Genomic DNA, 24,097 nt, shown 5'->3' on the forward strand with positions numbered 1-24,097 from the left:
GGGGAAACATTTTCTTCTGTTCACAAGGTGTACTCTTTCATTAAAGTCACTGTTTTTCTGCGAAGGTCATTAAAGTCCCTGTTAGTTAAAAGGAAGTCTGTAAAAGCCCCGTAACATGTCCGCGCGTTAATTTAGGATTATTGTTATTTGATTGAGCGGAAAATCGGTCGACTATTTTGAGTGCGTAAAAGCCCCGTAACAAGTCCGTGTGTTAATTTAGAATTGTTGTTATTCGATTGAGCGGAAAATCGGTCGACTATTTTGACAAGGAAGTTAAACAGGAACCAAGACTGACATGTGTCATTCCCCAATTGGACAAAGATTTGACTAAGATTCGAATCAAAATTAGTCGACTGATGATTAGATACTCCCAAAACTGTATCTCAAAATACTACTTATCCAAACAACCAAATAATAATATTCTATCCCTTTTTAGGGGGTAGGATACTCTAGTACAAAACAAGGACGCCAATCCCCAACGAACATTCGCTGGGGTCATGGAATTCCCCTGGCCGTTTTTGTGTATGTGGGGGTGAGGCTAGGTTGGCATTTTTTTTTAAAATGCCACGGCAGTTTGTTTAAATTATGGGGAGTTTTATGCATAAAAATGCCACTGTCGGACTCAGATCTAACGGATCTGGAAACGTTTGTCAGGATCTAACTTCTGGCGAATGTTCACCAGATAGCATTTCCCTAAAGAAAAACGTTTCTAATCACCTGACGGATCGCATCCAAACGTTCACTGCCTCTTCCGTGTGACGCGTGTCCAGCATGGGCTCAAGCATTATCTCTAGCGGTTTTGCAACCGAGCCCTTGTTGCAATCTCCCACCGCAGCAACTTGTTTGTTGCAGGATCTGGATCTAGATCCCTAGCATTGTCTCTAGCGGCCTCCCATGTTGCTCCCAAGCTCCTTGTCGAGTCGCGCGCCTCCCCGCGTTACTCCCATCTAAGTCACCGACGACTTGCCGGCGGCAAGCATGCCGACGTGGACCATAGGTCACGTTCTACCTCTCAATTTGTATAACATCGTCCATCCATGTTGTAAAATTCCTTCCGCAACTTTATCTGTGTTGCAAAATAGTGAAGACGGAAAAAAAACTGCAACACAATCTCCGTTGAATATTTCTGCAACATGAGCTCTGTCTCAATGTGGTTCTGCAACACTGACTTTGTTGCAACAATGAGGACGGGGTTGGACCGCTGAATGGAACAGATCTAACGGTTGCTGAGGCCGCACAACATTATCTATGTTGGCAAAAAGTGAAGACGAAAAAATAATCTATAACACAATCTTCGTCGAAAATCTATGCAACATGAGCTATGTTTCAAAGGGTTCTGCAACACTACTTTGTTGCAATAATGAGGAGGGGGCTGGCCCCCTGAATGAACCAGATCTAACGGTTGTTGAGGCCGCGCAACATTATCCATGTTGCAAAAAAGTGAAGACAAAAAAAAAATCTACAACACAATGTCCGTTAAATATTTCTACAACACGAGCTCTATTTTAATGGGTTCTGCAACACTAACTTTGTTGCAATAATGAGGACGGGGTTAAGCCACTGGATAGACCAGATCTCACGGCTGCTGAGATTAACTGCCGACGACGGACGCGTAGCGCTAAACAAAAACAAAACATTAGGACGGCCCGTTTCCTATCATCACAAAAAATGAAAAGAATTGTATCACGTCTTCTATAGATGCAGCCGAAAATCAAGGGAGGTTAATAGGAGGTTAGTGTGAATTTCTTCCCTATGTTTAAGTAATTAAGTCCGTATAAATCTCAGCCCCGTAGTTTTATGGGAAATCATCAGGAATATATTTACAGTTTGTCTAATTCGTATCTAGATGTTTTTTAAGGATGTCACATCTAACCTCCCACAAACAAGGCAGCAACAAAGAACAAAAAAAGCTGAGACAAAAAAAAAACCACAAACATAGTGAAGATCAGGTTAGATGTGATATAACTATGTCACATCTAGATGTGTGCTAGACAGACCATATATTTACGCTAGCCCGTGCCTTGACGACGCTACCCGCGAGTAAGTGCTTTTGGCCGGGATCAGTTCGGACTACAGGCTGGCTAGCTAAGGAATCAGTTCGGACTACAGGCTGCTGGTTATATTACGGGCTGGTTAGATTACAGGGGACTACACGTAACAGCGAAGGAAGGAAGAAGTCGGCCGTGATCACAATGGCGATTAACCGACGGCCAAAGAAGAAGAGAAACACAAGAGCGGCTCGCCGCGAACCGCTCGACTGGCTGGATCTCCCCTCCGAACTGCTGGAGCTCATCGCCCAGCGATCCCGCGATCCCATCAGAGGGCTCACCGCGTTCCGGTCTGTCTGCCGGACATGGCGGGCCGCGGCAGGGCAAGCGCCTCGCCTGCTGCTTCCCGCCCCTCGGAACCGCTCCGCTCCCCGTGCCGGCTCAGAGCACGCGCTCGTCTTCCCCTTGCCGGGCGGGTGGTCGGTCGTCGTCGATGCCCGCGACGTGTCCTGCCGTCTCTCGCACCTGACCACGGGCGCCACCGCCGCTCTGCCCAAGATCAGCGCGGTCCACGACGGCAAGACCATGTCCGACATCACTTACGTGCACCATACCGATGCCGAGAGCGCGCGCCAGATCCAGATCCGTACCCCCTTCTATGATGTATCCTTCCGAACATACCTCGAATTCTCAGATCACTTCCGCTTCGCCATTCATGCCCCGACCGGTACTTTGGCAGCAGGCACAGACAAGATGATGATCATCATGTGCCACTGCTACTTGCTACGAGAGAGCATAGTGGTCTGCCGGCCCGGAGACGCGGCATGGACGAGGCTGCCCAAAGGCCCGTCTTCTCGTCACGACTATTTCATTGACGTAACCTCTTTTCAGGGCAAAATTTATGGCTTGGAATCTAATGGTGCCACATTGGTGTTTGACGCAACTACACTTGAGTTCCTCTGCTCGATTCATGTGCCACAGTCGACGTCCAAACTTTACTCCGTGATATATTGGGCTTCCACTTCCAGAGATGACGATCCTGTCGATTTCGACTATTTCCATCTCGTTGCATTGCCAAGCAAGCTACTTTTGGTCGTTGTAAGCGTGAAATCACTTGAGCCAACAGGTTTCGCCTTCTTTGAGTTAACGTCTGGATCTAGGGATGGCCGGCTCTCCTGGCGTAAGGTGACAGGAGATGGAATCGGTGGCAACTACGATGTGTTCATGGATTGCCACCATGCGACCTTTAGCGACAATAACGGTGTTGGAACCGGAGCTCGGGTATATTATGTTCTTCAGCGGACGTGGCATCCCAAAGCATCCACGTACTATTATGAGATACATGACGGCAAGATGGAGTGCCTGTACAGGTCACCAGACGATCATTGTGAATACTCAACTAAGCCTAGTTGGTTTGTTCCCTAGCTAGCTTGTTGATTTTCCATGTGCATAGTGCGACCAACCATGTAAACTATGATCTATTAATTGCTTTCCAGGCCTGGTGCGTACTACAGGTTCGATGTACTGTGTGCAAAATTTAAGATATCAGTTCTTTTTTTTTTTGAACCGAAAACCGTAGAACAATCGTTCTACGGTAAATATATAAAGTATTTACAAGAGTCCCAAGATATCAGTTCTTTTTGTTCATGATGATAAACTGCAATTCGGTTTTGGTTAGGTTGATATGCATTGAAAACGGGCAATTTGAGGATTTGCCCCATCTTTCCTTGCACTTTGAGGATTTGCCCTCGATTTTGTTGTAACTTAGGATTTGCCACTACTTTCTCAAAAACTTGATGATTTGCCCTTTATGCCTGGTTTGAGATTACACTACAAAACGGATGACCAATATACCCTCTCTCCAAAACCAACTCAAAGTTCATCCGGCAGCCCACTCCTCGTACTGTTGTGCTGCTTTCCTCTCTTTATGCTCCGGTGCCGTCGTTGAAGTTGCCGCTCCTCTCTCCACATGCTCTGCTGCCCACGAGCAGATGCTTCTGCTCTTCTCATCACCACCACCTCCATCCTCTACAACGGCATGTGCTCGAGGGGCAACTCCGGCATTCGTCCATGGGCGAGATGCTCGGGCATGGCGCATCACTTGTAATTGTAGAGCCGTGAGCTCTCCTCGCAAGGTATCTCACCTCCCTGCGTTAGTCTCCCATGACAGCGCGCACCCCATTGTCCTTCACGAGTTCCAACAGCCACGCGTGCATCTCCACAGCCGCGGTCACCGTGGCGCGGACACGATGTCCAAGTCGCCATTAGTGAGCAATCGCAGAGCGGCGCTCAGGGGCTGTGTCACGAACGCCATGTCGCGCGGCCTCCTTCTACTCATGCGCGCCGCGGTTTCTTATAGTCGTGGCACCGCTCCTCGCAGCGACGTCTGGCACGTACCCCATGTCGGCCATGCTGCTCGCCGTGGTTGTGTGCGTGGCCACCATCAGCCTCGTGCGGCGTCGTCCAACGCATTGATAGATGAGGGCCTGCTCGGCGCCTCAACAAGTACGCCAGCCAGACAAGTTGTTGTAGGTCGAGTCCGGCCGCTATGGCCGCCACGCGCAGGGCCGCCTCGCCGACTGTGGTCGCTTGGCTGAAGGTTGATCTCGGGCGCTGCGGCTGCCGCGCGCAGCACCGTCTGCCGACCGCGGTCGCCAACACTGGCACCCGCCGCGCCGTCCGCCACAAAGCCTCAACATCGACGGCTGCAGGTCAAGCCAGTCGTTGTGGCCGCTGCGAGCACAAACGCCGGCAGCCGGGCACCCGTCACGCTGTCCTCTCAGGGGCTGGGCTAAGGTCATCTCGATTGTAGGGGTATTTTAGACATCTTATAGTGGGCTCCCCTCGTGAGGGGCAATTCATCAAACTGCAGGCAAAGGTGTGGCAAATCGTAAGTTACAATGAAAACGAGGGCAAATCCTCAAAGTGCAAGGAAACATGGGGCAAATCCTCAAATTCCCCCATTGAAAACCCTGTTCCCATGGATACCATGTTGGGTGAGTAATGCCTATTTGTAACATCGGTGTGTTGTAACACAAACGAATTCTATCATCTCTTAACTAATAGACGAGGCAAATCTTTTACCTCTGCTTCACCAAAAAAAACTCAGTTTTGATAGGTGTTTTTCATCAACACTACATGTTAAGAATTGTTCTCACATTTCCAATGCTCGATTAGTGTTATAGGAAATACTCCCTCCGATCCATATTTTTTTCAAGGATGCGTCAAAAGCTTGACGCATCAGAAGCATAGATAGAAAGTGCCAAGAATGGCAAACAAGTCATTGTCGGATTACGGGTTCCGGCAAACCCTTAAGGTTCAAATACTGGGGTGCGCACGAAGAACTCTCTCTCCCTAGCTCGCTCGCACAACGATCTCTAGGCCTAGCTCGTCGAACCCGAAGGACAAGAGACGCAAGAGTTTATACTGGTTCGGACCACCGTTGCGGTGTAATACCCTATTCCAGTGTGGTGTGGTGGATTGCCTTGTAGGCTGAGGATGAACAGTACAAGGTAAGAACAGCCTCCTGAGGAGAGGTGTTCTAGGGCTCGGTGAGCTGGTGGGATGGCCTTGGTGGAATGGATCCAATCCAAGATCAGCTGCCTCCTATGGTGGTGGCTAGTCCTATTTATAGAGGCCTTGATCCTCTTCTCAAATGTTAGGCGGGAAGGGATCCCACAACGGCCAAGTTTGAAGGGAGACAACTAGTACAAGCTATCCTGACAAAAGGTGGTCTTCGCCTGCCAAAGGCTCTGGTGGTGACGCCGCCGTGGGCTCCGCGATGACCTCCGTCCTACCGTCCTGCTGGTCTTGGTCTCGTTGCACCGATATAGAAACTTTTGCCTGATGCCTCGGGACTCCTCGCCTGCGCTTGCCTCTTTAGCACCAAAGAGGAAACTAGTACACTGCGCCCGCTGGCGCCCGCCTGGTCTTGATCGTCATGGCTCACGTCACGTGAACCTCGCGAGGTGCCCCTTGCATAGATATCTCTGTTCCTCGGGAGCCAGCCTAGCGAGGCTTCCCCTGAGGAGGTCTTGGTGTCGTCCGCCTTGCGAGGCTTGGCCCCTTGCGAGGGTCTTGAGTGGTTGCTGCTGAAGATGGGCCATACCTGGCCGTTGGTGGAGCCGCGTCATGGGCCGCAGGCAGGCAAGTCTGGGTACCCCCGTTCCCAGGACGCCGACAGTAGCCCCCGGGCCCAAGGCGCGCTCGGACTTGGCTTCGAGGCGAAGCCAAAGGGCAAGTGCGGAGCGCCGCTTGCCCCAACAGCCTGCGGCCTTGATTGACGCGTGGCGATTGACGGGACGTGGGCGTCTCCACTTCCCCACGCTGCCTCAGCAACCGCCCGACTTGACGAGACCCTGCTGCATGTAGAAGAAAACCATCATTACCTTAGACCATGGAGGCCGGCGATTGACCTCCTTCTTGAAGGAAATATGCCCTAGAGGCAATAATAAAGTTGTTATTTATATTTCCTTATATCATGATAAATGTTTATTATTCATGCTAGAATTGTATTAACCGAAAACTTAGTACATGTGTGAATACATAGACGAATGGAGTGTCACTAATATACCTCTACTTGACTAGCTCGTTGAATCAAAGATGGTTAAGTTTCCTAGCCATAGACATGAGTTGTCATTTGATTAACGGGATCACATCATTAGAGAATGATGTGATTGACTTGACCCATTCCATTAGCTTAGCACTTGATCGTTTAGTTTATTGCTATTGCTTTCTTCATGACTTATACATGTTCCTATGACTATGAGATTAGACAACTCCCGAATACCGGAGGAACACTTAGTGTGCTATCAAACGTCACAACGTAACTGAGTCATTATAAAGATGCTCTACAGGTGTCTCCGATGGTGTTTGTTGAGTTGGCATAGATCGAGATTAGGATTTGTCACTCCGAGTATCGAAGAGGTATCTCTGGGCCCTCTCGGTAATGCACATCACTATAAGCCTTGCAAGCAATGTGACTAATGAGTTAGTTGCGGGATGATGCATTATGGAACGAGTAAAGAGACTTGCCGGTAACGAGATTGAACTAGGTATTGAGATACCGACGATCGAATCTCGGGCAAGTAACATACCGATGACAAAGGGAACAACGTATGTTGTTATGCGGTTTGACCGATAAAGATCTTCGTAGAATATGTAGGAACCAATATGAGCATCCAGGTTCCGCTATTGGTTATTGACCGGAGATGAGTCTCGGTCATGTCTACATAGTTCTCGAACCCGTAGGGTCCACACGCTTAACGTTCGGTGACGATCGGTATTATGAGTTTATGTGTTTTGATGTACCAAAGGTTGTTCTGAGTCCCGGATTTGATCACGGACATGACGAGGAGTCTCTAAATGGTCGAGACATAAAGATCGATATATTGGATGGCTATGTTTGGACATCGGAAGGGTTCCGGGTGAGTTCGGGCATTTACCGGAGTACCGGGGGATTACCGGAACCCCCCGAGGAGTATATGGCCTTATTGGGCCTTAGTGGGAGAGAGGAGGAGGCGGCCTAGGAGGGGCGCCCCCCAAGCCCAATCCGAATTGGGAGGGGGGCCGGCCCCACTTTCCTTCCTCCCTCTCTCCTCTCCTACTCCAACTAGGGAAGGGGGGAATCCTACTCCCGGTGGGAGTAGGACTCCCCTAGGGCGCGCCATAGAGAGGGCCGACCGGTCCCCTCCTCCACTCCTTTATATACGGGGGAGGGGGGCACCCCATAGACACACAAGTTGATTGCTTAGCCGTGTGCGGTGCCCCCCTCCACAGATTTCCACCTCGGTCATATCGTTGCAGTGCTTAGGCGAAGCCCTGCGTCGGTAACTTCATCATCACCGTCATCACGTCATTGTGTTGATGAAGCTCTCCCTCGACACTCAGCTGGATCAAGAGTTCGTGGGACGTCACCGAGCCGAACGTGTGCAGATCGCGGAGGTGCCGTACTTTCGGTACTCGGATCGGTCGGATCGTGAAGACGTACGACTACATCAATTGTGTTGTCATAACGCTTCCACTTTCGGTCTACGAGGGTACGTAGACAACACTCTCCCCTCTCGTTGCTATGCATCACCTAGATGGATCTTGCGTGTGCGTAGGATTTTTTTTGAAATTACTGCGTTCCCCAACAGTGGCATCCGAGCCAGGTCTATGTGTAGATGTTATATGCACGAGCAGAACACAAAGAGTTGTGGGCAATAATAGTCATACTTCTTACCAGCATGTCATACTTTGATTCGGCGGTATTGTTGGATGAAGCGGCCCGGACCGACATTACGCGTACGCTTACGCGAGACTGGTTCTACCGACGTGCTTCGCACACAGGTGGCTGGCGGGTGTCAGTTTCTCCAACTTTAGTTGAATCGAGTGTGGCTACGCCCGGTCCTTGTTGAAGGTTAAAACAGCACACTTGACTAAAAATTGTTGTGGTTTTGATGCGTAGGTAAGAACGGTTCTTGCTCAGCCCGTAGCAGTCACGTAAAACTTGCAACAACAAAGTAGAGGACGTCTAACTTGTTTTTGCAGGGCATGTTGTGATGTGATATGGTCAGGACATGATGCTAAATTTTATTGTATGAGATGATCATGTTTTGTAACAGAGTTATCGGCGACTAGCATGAGCCATATGGTTGTCGCTTTATTGTATGAAATGCAATCGCCATGTAATTGCTTTACTTTATCACTAAGTGGTAGCGATAGTCGTAAAAGCAATAGTTGGCGAGACGACAACGATGCTTCGATGGAGATCAAGGTGTCAAACCAGTGACGATGGTGATCACGACGGTGCTTTGGAGATGGAGATCAAAGGCACAAGATGATGATGACCATATCATATCACTTATATTGATTGCATGTGATGTTTATCCTTTATGCATCTTATTTTGCTTAGTTCGGCGGTAGCATTATAATATGATCTCTCACTAAATTTCAAGGTACGAGTGTTCTCCGTGAGTATGCTCCGTTGCGAAAGTTCATCGTGCCAAGACACCACGTGATGATCGGGTGTGATAAGCTCTACGTTCACATACAACGGGTGCAAGCCAGTTTTGCACACGCAGAATACTTGGGTTAAACTTGACGAGCCTAGCATATGCAGATATGGCCTCGGAACACTGAGACCGAAAGGTCGAGCGTGAATCATATAGTAGATATGATCAACATAGTGATGTTCACCATTGAAAACTACTCCATCTCACGTGATGACCGGACACGGTTTAGTTGATTTGGATCATGTGATCACTTAGATGATTAGAGGGATGTCTATCTAAGTGGGAGTTCTTAAGTGATATGATTAATTGAACTTTAATTTATCATGAACTTAGTACCTGAGAGTATTTTGCATGTCTATGTTGTTGTGGATAAATGGCCCGTGCTGTTGTTCCGTTGAATTTTAATGCGTTCCTAGAGAAAGCTAAGTTGAAAGATGATGGTAGCAATTACACGGACTGGGTCCGTAACTTGAGGTTATCCTCATTGCTACACAGAAGAATTACGTCCTGGAAGCACCGCTAGGTGCCAAACCCGCTACAGGAGCAACGCCAGATGTTATGAACGTCTAGCAGAGCAAAGCTGATGACTACTCGATAGTTCAGTGTGCCATGCTTTACGGCTTAGAACCGGGACTTCAACGATGTTTTGAACGTCATGGAGCATATGAGATGTTCCAGGAGTTGAAGTTAATATTTCAAGCAAATGCCCGGATTGAGAGATATGAAGTCTCCAATAAGTTCTACAGCTGCAAAATGGAGGAGAATAGTTCTGTCAGTGAGCATATACTCAAAATGTCTGGGTATAACAATCACTTGATTCAACTGGGAGTTAATCTTCCTGATGATAGTGTCATTGATAGGATTCTTCAATCACTGCCACCAAGCTACAAGAGCTTCGTGATGAACTATAATATGCAAGGGATGGATAAGACAATTCCCGAGCTCTTCGCAATGCTAAAGGCTGCGGAGGTAGAAATCAAGAAGGAGCATCAAGTGTTGATGGTCAACAAGACCACCAGTTTCAAGAAAAAGGGTAAAGGGAAGAAGGGGAACTTCAAGAAGAATGTCAAACAAGTTGCTGTTCAAGTGAAGAAGCCCAAGTCTGGACCTAAGCCTGAGACTGAGTGCTTCTACTGCAAAGGGACTGTTCACTGGAAGCGGAACTGCCCCAAGTATTTGGCGGATAAGAAGGATGGCAAGGTGAACAAAGGTATATGTGATATATATGTTATTGATGTGTACCTTACTAATGCTTGCAGTAGTACCCGGGTATTTGATACTGGTTCTGCTGCTAATATTTGCAACTCGAAACAAGGACTACGAATTAAGTGAAGATTGGCTAAGGACGAGGTAACGATGCGCGTGGGAAATGGTTCCAAAGTCGATGTGATCGCCGTCGGCACGCTACCTCTACATATACCTTTGGGATTAGTTTTAGACCTGAATAATTGTTATTTGGTGCCACCGTTAAGCATGAACAGTATATCTGGATCTTATTTGACGCGAGACGGTTATTCATTTAAATCAGAGAATAATGGTTGTTCTATTTATATGAGTAATATCTTTTATGGTCATGCACCCTTGAAGACTGGTCTATTTTTGTTGAATCTCGATAGTAGTGACACACATATTCATAATATTGAAGCCAAAAGATGCAGAGTTGATAATGATAGTGCAACTTATTTGTGGCACTGCTGTTTGGGTCATATTGGTGTAAAGCGCATGAAGAAACTCCATTCTGATGGACTTTTGAAATCACTTGATTATGAATCACTTGGTACTTGCGAACAATGCCTCATGGAAAAGATGACTAAAACGCCATTCTCTGGAACAATGCAGCGAGCAACATATTTGTTGGAAATCATACATACTGATGTATGTGGTCCGATAAATACTGAGGCTCGCGGCGGGTATCGTTATTTTCTCACCTTCACAGATGATTTGAGCAGATATGGGCATATCTACTTGTTGAAACATAAGTCTGAAACATTTGAAAAGTTTAAAGAATTTCAGAGTGGAGTGGAAAATCATCATAACAAGAAAATAAAGTTTCTACGATTTGATCATGGAGGAGAATATTTGAGTTACGAGTTTGGTCTTCATTTGAAACAATGCAGAATAGTTTCGCAACTCACGCCACCCGGAACACCACAGTGTAATGGTGTGTCCGAACGTCGTAACCACACTTTATTAGATATGGGGCGACCTATGATGTCTCTTACTGATTTACCGCTACCGTTTTGGGGTTATGCTTTAGAGACGGCTGCATTCACGTTAAATAGGGCACCATCTAAATCCGTTGAGACGACACCTGATGAACTGTGGTTTGGCAAGAAACCCAAGTTGTCGTTTCTTAAAGTTTGGGGCTGTGATGCTTATGTGAAAAAGCTTCAACCTGATAAGCTCGAACCCAAATTGGAGAAATGTGTCTTCAAAGGATACCCAAAGGAGACTATTGGGTACACCTTCTATCACAGATCCGAAGGAAAGACATTCGTTGCTAAGAATGGATCCTTTCTAGAGAAGGAGTTTCTCTCGAAAGAAATGAGTAGGAGGAAAGTAGAACTTGATGAGGTAACTGTACCTGCTCCCTTATTGGAAAGTAGTTCATCACAGAAATCAGTTCCTGTGACTCCTACACCAATTAGTGAGGAAGCTAATGATAATGATCATATAACTTCGGATCAAGTTACTACTGAACCTCGAAGGTCAACCAGAGTAAGATCCGCACCAGATGGTATGGTAATCCGGTTTTGGAGGTCATGTTACTTGACCATGACGAACCTGCGAACTATGAGGAAGCGATGACGAGCCCAGATTCCGCAAAATGGCTTGAGGCCATGAAATCTAAGATGGGATCCATGTATGAGAAAAAAGTGTGGACTTTTGGTTGACTTGCCCAATGATCGGCAAGCCATCGAGAATAAATTGATCTTCAAGAAGAAGACTGACGCTGACGGTATGTTACTGTCTATAAAGCTCGACTTGTTGCGAAAGGTTTACGACAAGATCAAGGAGTTGACTACGATGAGACCTTTGTTGGAAATATGCCCTAGAGGCAATAATAAATTGGTTATTATTATATTTCATTGTTCATGATAATCGTTTATTATCCATGCTAGAATTGTATTGATAGGAAACTCAGATACATGTGTGGATACATAGACAACACCATGTCCCTAGTAAGCCTCTAGTTGACTAGCTCGTTGATCAATAGATGGTTACGGTTTCCTGACCATGGACATTGGATGTCATTGATAACGGGATCACATCATTAGGAGAATGATGTGATGGACGAGACCCAATCCTAAGCCTAGCACAAGATCGTGTAGTTTGTTTGCTCAGAGCTTTTCTAAATGTCAAGTATCAGTTCCTTAGACCATGAGATTGTGCAACTCCCGGATACCGTAGGAATGCTTTGGGTGTACCAAACGTCACAACGTAACTGGGTGGCTATAAAGGTGCACTACAGGTATCTCCGAAAGTGTCTATTGGGTTGGCACGAATCGAGACTGGGATTTGTCATTCCGTGTAAACGGAGAGGTATCTCTGGGCCCACTTGGTAGGACATCATCATAATGTGCACAATGTGACCAAGGAGTTGATCACGGGATGATGTGAGTTACGGAACGAGTAAAGAGACTTGCCGGTAACGAGATTGAACAAGGTATAGGGATACCGACGATCGAATCTCGGGCAAGTAGCATACCGATAGACAAAGGGAATTGCATACGGGATTGATTGAATCCCCGACATCGTGGTTCATCCGATGAGATCATCGTGGAACATGTGGGAGCCAACATGGGTATCCAGATCCCACTGTTGGTTATTGACCGGAGAACGTCTCGGTCATGTCTGCATGGTTCCCGAACTCGTAGGGTCTACACACTTAAGGTTCGATGATGCTAGGGTTATAGGGAATAGATATACGTGGTTACTGAATGTTGTTCGGAGTCCCGGATGAGATCCCGGACATCACGAGGAGTTCCGGAATGGTCCGGAGGTAAAGATTTATATATGGGAAGTCCTGTTTTGGTCACCGGAAAAGTTTCGGGTGATATCGGTAATGTACCGGGACCACCGGGAGGGTCCCGGGGGTCCACCAAGTGGGGCCACCAGCCCCAGAAGGCTGCGTGGGCAAAGTGTGGGAGGGGACCAGCCCCAGGTGGGCTGGTGCGCCCCCCACCAAGGCCCAAGGCGCATGGGAGAGTGGGAGGGTGCAAACCCTAGGTCCAGATGGGCCTTAAGGCCCACTCTAGTGGCGCCCCCCTCTCCTCCCCTTGGCCGCCCCCTAGATGGGATCTAGGGCTGGCCGCCAGCCCTTGGAGTGGAAACCCTAGAGGGGGCACAGCCCCCTCCCCCCCTATATATAGTTGAGGTTTGGGGCTGCGCAAGACATGAGAACGTCTCTCTTTCGGCGCAGCCCTACCCCTCTTCCATGTCCTCCTCCTCTCCCGCGGTGCTTGGCGAAGCCCTGCGGGATTGCCACGCTCCTCCATCACCACCACGCCGTCGTGTTGCTGCTGGACGGAGTCTTCCCCAACCTCTCCCTCTCTCCTTGCTGGATCAAGGCGTGGGAGACGTCACCAGGCTGCACGTGTGTTGAACGCGGAGGCACCGTTCATCGGTGCTTAGATCGGAATCAACCGCGATCTGAATCGCTACGAGTACGACTCCTTCATCCGCGTTCTTGCAACGCTTCCGCATCGCGATCTACAAGGGTATGTAGATGCACTCCCCTTCCCCTCGTTGCTAGATTATTGCATAGATTGATCTTGGTGATGCGTAGAAAATTTTGAATTTTTGCTACGTTCCCCAACAGTGGCATCATGAGCTAGGTCTATGCGTAGTTTCTATGCACGAGTAGAACACAAAGTAGTTGTGGGCGTCAATGTTGCCAATTCTTCTTGCCGCTACTAGTCTTATCTTGTTTCGGCGGCATTGTGGGATGAAGCGGCCCGGACCGACCTTACACGTACGCTTACGTGAGACAGGTTCCACCGACTGACATGCACTAGTTGCATAAGGTGGCTAGCGGGTGTCTGTCTCTCCCACTTTAGTCGGAACGGATTCGATGAAAAGGGTCCTTATGAAGGGTAAATAGAAATTGGCATATCACGTTGTGGTTTTACGTAGGTAAGAAACGTTCTTGCTAGAAACCTATACAAGCCACGTAAAAACTTGCAACAACAATTAGAGGACGCCTAACTTGTTTTTGCAGCATGTGCTATGTTATGTGATATGGCCAGAAGATGCGATGAATGATATATGTGATGTATGAGATTGATCATATTCTTGTAATAGGAATCACGACTTGCATGTCGATGAATATGACAACCGGCAGGAGCCATAGGAGTTGTCTTTATTTTTTGTATGACCTGTGTGTCATTGAATAACGCCATGTAAATTACTTTACTTTATTGCTAAGTGCGTTAGCCATAGAAGTAGAAGTAATCGTTGGCATGACAACTTCATGAATACACAATGATGGAGATCATGGTGTCATGCCGGTGACAAAGATGATCATGGTGCCCCGAAGATGGAGATCAAAGGAGCAAAATGATATTGGCCATATCATGTCACTATTTGATTGCATGTGATGTTTATCATGTTTTGCATCTTATTTGCTTAGAACGACGGTAGCTTAAATAAGATGACCCCTCGCAATAATTTCAAGAAAGTGTTCCCCCTAACTGTGCACCGTTGCGAAGGTTCGTTGTTTCGAAGCACCACATGATGATCGGGTGTGATAGATTCTAACGTTCGAATACAACGGGTGTTGACGAGCCTTGCATGTACAGACATGGCCTCGGAACACATGCGAAACACTTAGGTTGACTTGACGAGCCTAGCATGTACAGACATGGCCTCGGAACACAAGAGACCGAAAGTTCGAGCATGAGTCATATAGAAGATACGATCAACATGGAGATGTTCACCGATGATGACTAGTCCGTCTCACGTGATGATCGGACACGGCCTAGTTTGACTCGGATCATGTATCACTTAGATGACTAGAGGGATGTCTATCTGAGTGGGAGTTCATTAATCAGATGAACTTAATTATCATGAACATAGTCAAAAAGGTCTTTGCAAATTATGTCATAGCTTGCGCTTTAGTTCTACTGTTTAAGATATGTTCCTAGAGAAAATATAGTTGAAAGTTGGTAGTAGCAATTATGCGGACTGGGTCCGTAAACTGAGGATTGTCCTCATTGCTGCACAGAAGGCTTATGTCCTTAATGCACCGCTCGGTGTGCTGAACCTCAGCGTCGTCTGTAGATGTTACGAAACATCTGACATACACATTTTGATGACTACGTGATAGTTCAGTGCGTAATGCTAACGGTTTAGAATTGTGGCACAAGAGACGTTTTTGAAACGTCGCAGAACATATGAGATGTTCCGAAGACTGGAATTGGGATTTCAGACTAGTGCCCACGTCAAGAGGTATGAGACCTCTGACAAGTTTCTTATGCCTGCAAACTAAGGGAGAAAAGCTCAATCGTTGAGCATGTGCTCAGATTGTCTGAGTACTACAATCACTTGAATCGAGTGGGAGTTAATCTCCCAGATGAGATAGTGATGGTTCTCCATAGTCACTGCCACCAAGCTAGTAGAGCTTCATGATGAACTATAACATATCAGGGACAGTTATGATGATCCTTGAGCAACTTGCGATGTTTGACACCGCGAAAGTAGAAATCAAGAAGGAGCATCAATTGTTGATGGTTAGTAAAACCACTAGTTTCTAGAAGGGCAAGGGCAAAAGGGACACTTCATGAAACAACAAATCATTTGCTGCTCTAGTGAAGAATCCCAAGGTTGAACCCAAACCCGAGACTAAGTGCTTCTGTAATGAGGGGAACGGTCACTGAAGCAGTACTACCCTAGATACTTGGTAGATGAGAAGGCAGGCAAGGTCGACAGAAGTATATTGGATATACGTTATATGAATGTGTACTTTACTAGTACTCCTAGCAGCACCAGGGTATTAGATACCTGTTCGGTTGCTAAGTGTTAGTAACACGAAATAAAAGCTGCGGAATAAACGGAGACTAGCTAAAGGTGAGATGACGATATGTGTTGGAAGTGTTTCCAAGGTTGATGTGATCAAGCATCGCATGCTCCCTCTACCATCGAGATTTGGTGTTTGCGTTGAGCATGATTGGATTATGTTTATCGCAATACGGTTATTCATTTAAGGAGAATAATGGTTACTCTGTTTATTTGAATAATACCTTCAATGGTCTTGCACCTAAAATGAATCTCGATCGTAGTGATACACATGTTCATGCCAAAAGATATAAGATAGTAATGATAGCACCACATACTTGTGGCACTGCATTTGAGCCATATTGGTATAGAACGCATGAAGAAGCTCCATGTAGATGGATCTTTGGACTCAGTCGTTTTTGAAAAGATTGAGACATGCGAACCATGTCTATTGGTATATATGCATGAAGAAACTCCATGCAGATGGATCATTTGGACTCACTTGATTTTGAATCACTTGAGACATGCAAATCATACCACATGGGCAAGATGACTGAAAGGCCTCGTTTTCAGTAAGATGGAACAAGAGAGCAACTTATTGGAAGTAATACATTTTGATGTATGCAGTCCAATGAGTGCTGAGGCATGCAGTGGATATCGTTATGTTCTTACTTCACAGATGATTTGAGTAGATGCTGAGTGTATTTACTTGATGAAACACAAGTCTGAATTATTGAAAGGTTCAAGTAATTTCAGAGTGAAGTTGAAGATCGTCGTGACAAGAGGATAAAATGTCTGTGATATGATCATAGAGATGAGTATCTGAGTTACGAGTTTGGCACACAATTAAGACATTGTGGAAAGTGTTTCACAATTAATACCGCCTGGAACACCATAGTGTGATGGTGTGTCCGAACATCATAACTGCACCCTATTGGATATGGTGCATACCATGATGTCTCTTATCGAATTACCACTATCGTTTATGGGTTAGGCATTAGAGATAACCGCATTCACTTTAAAAGGGGCACCACGCAATTTCGTTGAGACGACACTGTTTAGAGAAACCTAAGTTGTCGTTTCTTAAAAGTTTGGGGCTGCAAAGCTTATGTGAAAAAGTTTCAGGCTGATAAGCTCGAACCCAAAGCGGATAAATACATCTTCATAAGAATACCCAAAATAGTTGGGTATAGCTCCTATTTCAGATCTGGAAGCAAAAGTAATTGCTTCTAGAAACGAGTCCTTTCTCGAGGAAAAGTTTCTCTCGAAAGAATTGAGTGGGAGGATGGTGGAGACTTGATAAGGTTAGTGAACCGTCACTTCAACTAGTGTGTAGCAGGGCACAGGAAGTTGTTCCTGTGGCACCTATACCAATTGAAGTGGAAGCTTATGATAGTGATCATGAAACTTCGGATCAAGTCACCACCAAACCTCGTAGGACGACGAGGATGCGTGCTACTTCAGAGTGGTACATGATCCTGTCTGAGATATCATGTTGTTGGACAATACTGAACCTACGAGCTATGGAGAAGCGATGGTGGGCCCATATTCCGACAAATGGTTAGAAGCCATGAAATCAGAGATAAATGGATCTTTGAGAAGAAGACGGACGTGGACGGTAATGTTACCGTCTATGAAGCTCGACTTGTGGCAAAGAGTATTTCCACAAGTACAAGGAGTTGACTACGATGAGATTTTCTCATCCGTAGCGATGCTTAAGTCCGTCGGAATCATGTTAGCATTAGCTGCATTTATGAAATCTGGCAGATGGATGTCAAAAACAAGTTTCCTTACCAGTTTTTGTAAGGAAAGGTTGTATGTGATGCAATCAGAAAAGTTTTGTCGATCCTAAGGATGCTAAAAGGTATGCTAGCTCCAGCGATCCTTCCATGGACTAGAGCAAGCATCTCGGAGTCAGAATATACGCTTTGATGGAGTGATCAAAGTTTTTGGGTTTATACAAAGTTTGTTAGAAACTTGTATTTACAATAAAGTGAGTGGGAGCGCTACAACATTTCTGATAAGTATATTGTTGATCCGAAATAATGTAGAATTTCTGGAAAGCATAAAGGGTTGTTTGAAAGGAGTTTTTCAAAGGAAGACCTGGATAAAGCTGCTTACATATTGGGCATCAAGATCTATAGAGATAGATCAAGACGCCTGATGATACTTTCAAAGAACGCACACCTTGACATGATTTTGAAAGAGTTCAAAATAGATCAGCAAAGAAGGAGTTCTTGGCTGTGTTACAAGGTGTGAGTATTGAGTAAGACTCAAGACCTGACCACAGCAGAAGAGAGAGAAAGGACGAAGGTCGTCCCCTATGCTTCAGACGTAGGCTCTACAGTATGCTATGCTGCGTACCGCACATGTAGTGTGCCTTGCCATGAGTTGGTCAAGGGGTACAATAGTGATCCGGGAAAGGATCACATGACAGCGGTCGAACTTATCCTTAGTACCTAGTGGACTAAGGAATTTTCTCGATTATGGAGGTGAAAGGGAGTTCGTCGTAAAGGGTTACGTCGATGCAAACTTTGACACTAATCTGAATGACTCTGAGTAGTAAACCGGATTCGTATAGTAGAGCAGTTGTTTGAAATGGCTCCAAATAGCGCGTGGTAGCATCCACAAGATGACATAGATATTCGTAAAGCACACAGTTCTGAAAGGTTCAGACCCGTTGACTAATAACCTCTCTCACAAGCATAACATGATCAAACCAGAACACATTGAGTGTTAATCACATAGTGATGTGAACTAGATTGTTGACTCTAGTGAACTCTTTGATGTTGGTCACATGGTGATGTGACCTATGAGTGTTAATCACATGGTGATGTGGACTAGATTATTGACTCTAGTGCAAGTGGGAGACTGTTGGAAATATGCCCTAGAGGCAATAGTAAATTGGTTATTATTATATTTCATTGTTCATGATAACCGTTTATTATCCATGCTAGAATTTATTGATAGGAAACTCAGATACATGTGTGGATACATAGACAACACCATGTCCCTAGTAAGCCTCTAGTTGACTAGCTCGTTGATCAATAGATGGTTACGGTTTCCTGACCATGGACATTGGATGTCGTTGATAACGGGATCACATCATTAGGAGAATGATGTGATGGACGAGACCCAATCCTAAGCCTAGCACAAGATCGTGTAGTTCGTTTGCTCAGAGCTTTGCTAAATGTCAAGTATCAGTTCCTTAGACCATGAGATTGTGCAACTCCCGGATACCGTAGGAATGCTTTGGGTGTACCAAACGTCACAACATAACTGGGTGGCTATAAAGGTGCACTACAGGTATCTCCGAAAGTGTCTGTTGGGTTGGCACGAATCGAGACTGGGATTTGTCACTCCGTGTAAACGGAGAGGTATCTCTGGGCCCACTCGGTAGGACATCATCATAATGTGCACAATGTGACCAAGGAGTTGATCACGGGATGATGTGAGTTACAGAACGAGTAAAGAGACTTGCCGGTAACGAGATTGAACAAGGTATAGGGATACCGACGATCGAATCTCGGGCAATAGCATACCGATAGACAAAGGGAATTGCATACGGGATTGATTGAATCCCCGACATCGTGGTTCATCCGATGAGATCATCGTGGAACATGTGGGAGCCAACATGGGTATCCAGATCCCACTGTTGGTTATTGACCGGAGAACGTCTCGGTCATGTCTGCATGGTTCCCGAACCCGTAGGGTCTACACACTTAAGGTTCGATGATGCTAGGGTTATATGGAATAGATATACTTGGTTACCGAATGTTGTTTGGAGTCCTGGATGAGATCCCGGACGTCACGAGGAGTTCCGGAATGGTCCGGAGGTAAAGATTTATATATGGGAAGTCCTGTTTTGGTCACCGGAAAAGTTTCGGGTGATATCGGTAATGTACCGGGACCACCGAGAGGGTCCCGGGGGTCCACCAAGTGGGGCCACCAGCCCCAGAAGGCTGCGTGGGCCAAGTGTGGGAGGGGACCAGCCCCAGGTGGGCTGGTGCGCCCCCCACCAAGGCCCAAGGCGCATGGGAGAGTGGGAGGGGGCAAACCCTAGGTCCAGATGGGCCTTAAGGCCCACCCTAGTGGCGCCCCCCTCTCCTCCCCTTGGCCGCCCCCCTAGATGGGATCTAGGGCTGGCCGCCAGCCCTTGGAGTGGAAACCCTAGAGGGGGCACAGCCCCCTCCCCCCTATATATAGTTGAGGTTTGGGGCTGCCCAAGACATGAGAACGTCTCTCTTTCGGCGCAGCCCTACCCCTCTTCCATGTCCTCCTCCTCTCCCGCGGTGCTTGGCGAAGCCCTGTGGGATTGCCACGCTCCTCCATCACCACCACGCCGTCGTGCTGCTGCTGGACGGAGTCTTCCCCAACCTCTCCCTCTCTCCTTGCTGGATCAAGGCGTGGGAGACGTCACCAAGCTGCACGTGTGTTGAACGCGGAGGCACCGTTCTTCGGTGCTTAGATCGGAATCAACCGCGATCTGAATCGCTACGAGTACGACTCCTTCATCCGCGTTCTTGCAACTCTTCCGCATCGCGATCTACAAGGGTATGTAGATGCACTCCCCTTCCCCTCGTTGCTAGATTACTCCATAGATTGATCTTGGTGATGCGTAGAAAATTTTGAATTTCTGCTACGTTCCCCAACAACCTTCTCACCTGTAGCGATGCTTAAGTCCGACCGAATCATTTTAGCAATTGTTGCATTTTATGATTATGAAACTTGGCAAATGGATGTAAAGACTGCATTCCTGAATGGATTTCTGGAAGAAGAGTTGTATATGATGCAACCTGAAGGTTTTATCGATCCAAAGGATGCTAACAAAGTGTGTAAGCTCCAACGATCCATTTATGGACTGGTGCAAGCATCTCAGAGTTGGAATAAACGTTTTGATAGTGTGATCAAAGCATATGATTTTATACAGACTTTTGGAGAAGCCTGTATTTATCAGAAAGTGAGTGGGAGCTCTGTAGCCTTTCTAATATTATATGTGGATGACATATGGTTGATTGGAAATGATATAGAATTTCTGGATGGCATAAAAGGATACTTCAATAAGAGTTTTTCAATGAAAGACCTCGGTGAAGCTGCTTATATATTAGGCATCAAGATCTATAGAGATAGATCAAGATGCTTAATTGGACTTTCACAAAGCACATACCTTGATAAAGTTTTGAAGAAGTTCAAAATGCATCAAGCAAAGAAAGGGTTATTGCCTGTGTTACAAGGTGTGAAATTGAGTCAGACTCAATGCCCGACCACTGCAGAAGATAGAGAGAAAATGAAAGTCATTCCCTATGCTTCAGCCATAGGTTCTATCATGTATGCAATGCTATGTACCAGACCCGATGTGTGCCTTGCCATTAGTTTAGCAGGGAGGTACCAAAGTAATCCAGGAGTGGATCACTGGACATCGGTCAAGAACATCCTGACATAACTGAAAAGGACTAAGGATATGTTTCTCGTTTATGGAGGTGACAAAGAGCTCGTTGTAAATGGTTACGTCGATGCAAGCTTTGACACTGATCCGGATGACTCTAAGTCACAAACCGGATACGTATTTATATTGAACGGTGGAGCTGTAAGTTGGTGCAGTTCTAAGCAAAGCGTCGTGGCAGGATCTACGTGTGAAGCGGAGTACATAGCTGCTTCGGAAGCAGCAAATGAAGGAGTCTGGATGAAGGAGTTCATATCCGATCTAGGTGTCATACCTAGTGCATCGGGTCTAATGAAAATCTTTTGTGACAATACTGGTGCAATTGCCTTGGTAAAGGAATCCAGATTTCACAAGAGACCAAGCACATCAAGAGACGCTTCAATTCCATCCGCTATCAAGTCAAGGAGGGAGACATAGAGATTTGCAAGATACATACGGATCTGAATGTTGTAGACCCATTAACTAAGCCTCTCTCACGAGCAAAACATGATCAGCACCAAGACTCCATGGGTGTTAGAATCATTACTGTGTAATCTAGATTATTGACTCTAGTGCAAGTGGGAGACTGAAGGAAATATGCCCTAGAGGCAATAATAAAGTTGTTATTTATATTTCCTTATATCATGATAAATGTTTATTATTCATGCTAGAATTGTATTAACCGGAAACTTAGTACATGTGTGAATACATAGACAAATAGAGTGTCACTAGTATGCCTCTACTTGACTAGCTCGTTGAATCAAAGATGGTTAAGTTTCCTAACCATAGACATGTGTTGTCATTTTATTAACGGGATCACATCATTAGAGAATGATGTGATTGACTTGACCCATTCCGTTAGCTTAGCACTTGATCGTTTAGTTTATTGCTATTGCTTTCTTCATGACTTATACATGTTCCTATGACTATGAGATTATGCAACTCCCGAATAACGGAGGAACACTTAATGTGCTATCAAACGTCACAACCTAACTGGGTGATTATAAAGATTCTCTACAGGTGTCTCCGATGGTGTTTGTTGAGTTGGCATAGATCGAGATTAGGATTTGTCACTCCGAGTATCGGAGAGGTATCTCTGGGCCCTCTCGGTAATGCACATCACTATAAGCCTTGCAAGCAATGTGACTAATCAGTTAGTTGCGGGATGATGCATTACGGAACGAGTAAAGAGACTTGCTAGTAAAAAGATTGAACTAGGTATTGAGATACCGACGATCGAATCTCGGGCAAGTAACATACCGATGACAAAGGGAACAACGTATGTTGTTATGCGGTTTGACCGATAAAGATCTTCGTAGAATATGTAGGAACCAATATGACCATCCAGGTTCCGCTATTGGTTATTGACCGGAGATGAGTCTCGGTCATGTCTACATAGTTCTCGAACCCGTAGGGTCCGCACGCTTAACGTTCGATGACGATCGGTATTATTTTATGTATTTTGATGTACCGAAGGTTGTTCGGAGTCTCGGATTTGATCACGGACATGACGAGGAGTCTATAAATGGTTGAGACATAAAGATCGATATATTGGATGGCTATGTTTGGACATCGGAAGGGTTTCGGGTGAGTTCGGGCATTTACCGGAGTACCGGAACCCCTTGGGGAGTATATGGGCCTTATTGGGCCTTAGTGGGAGAGAGGAGGAGGCGGCCTAGGAGGGGGCGCCCCCCAAGCCCAATCCGAATTGAGAGGGGTCCGGCCCCCTTTCCTTCCTCCCTCTCTCCTCCTTCCTTCCTCTCCTACTCCAACTAGGGAAGGGGGGGGGAATCCTACTCTCAGTGGGAGTAGGACTCCCCTAGGGCGCTCCATAGAGAGGGCCGGCACCTCCCCTCCTCCACTCCTTTATATACGGGGGAGGGGGCACCCCATAGACACACAAGTTGATTGCTTAGCCTTGTGCGGTGCCCCCCTCCACAGATTTCCACCTCGGTCATATCGTTGTAGTGCTTAGGTGAAGCCCTGCGTCGGTAACTTCATCATCACCGTCAGCACGCCGTCGTGCTGACGAAGCTCTCCCTCGACACTCAGCTGGATCGAGAGTTCGTGGGACGTCACTTAGCCGAACGTGTGCAGATCGCAGAGGTGCCTGATATGTCTCCAACGTATCTATAATTTTATATTGTTCCATGCTATTATATTATCTGTTTTGTATGTTCAATGGGCTTTATTATACACTTTTATATTATTTCTGGGACTAACCTATTAACCGGAGGCCGAGCCCAAATTGTTGTTTTTTGCCTTTTTCAGTGTTTCGAAGGAAAGGAATATCAAACGGAGTCCAAACGGAATGAAACCTTCGGGAACGTGATTTTCTGAACAAACGTGATCCAGAGGACTTGGACTGGACGTCAAGCAATCAACGAGGAGGCCATGAGGCAGAGGGCGCGCCTACCCCCCTGGGCGCGCCCTCCACCCTCGTGGGCCCCTCATAGCTCCACCGACCTACTTCTTCCTCCTATATATACCTACGTACCCCGAAAACATCAGAGGAGGAGCAAAAACCGTATTTCCACCGCCGCAACCTTCTGTACCCATGAAATCCCATCTTGGGGCCTTTTCTGTCGCTCCGCCGGAGGGGGCATCGATCACGGAGGGCTTCTACATCAACACCATAGCCTCTCCGATGATGTGTGAGTAGTTTACCTTAGACCTTCGGGTCCATAGTTATTAGC

Source organism: Aegilops tauschii, chromosome 1 (assembly GCF_002575655.3).
Source record: "Aegilops tauschii subsp. strangulata cultivar AL8/78 chromosome 1, Aet v6.0, whole genome shotgun sequence".
Classification (NCBI taxonomy): domain Eukaryota; kingdom Viridiplantae; phylum Streptophyta; class Magnoliopsida; order Poales; family Poaceae; genus Aegilops; species Aegilops tauschii.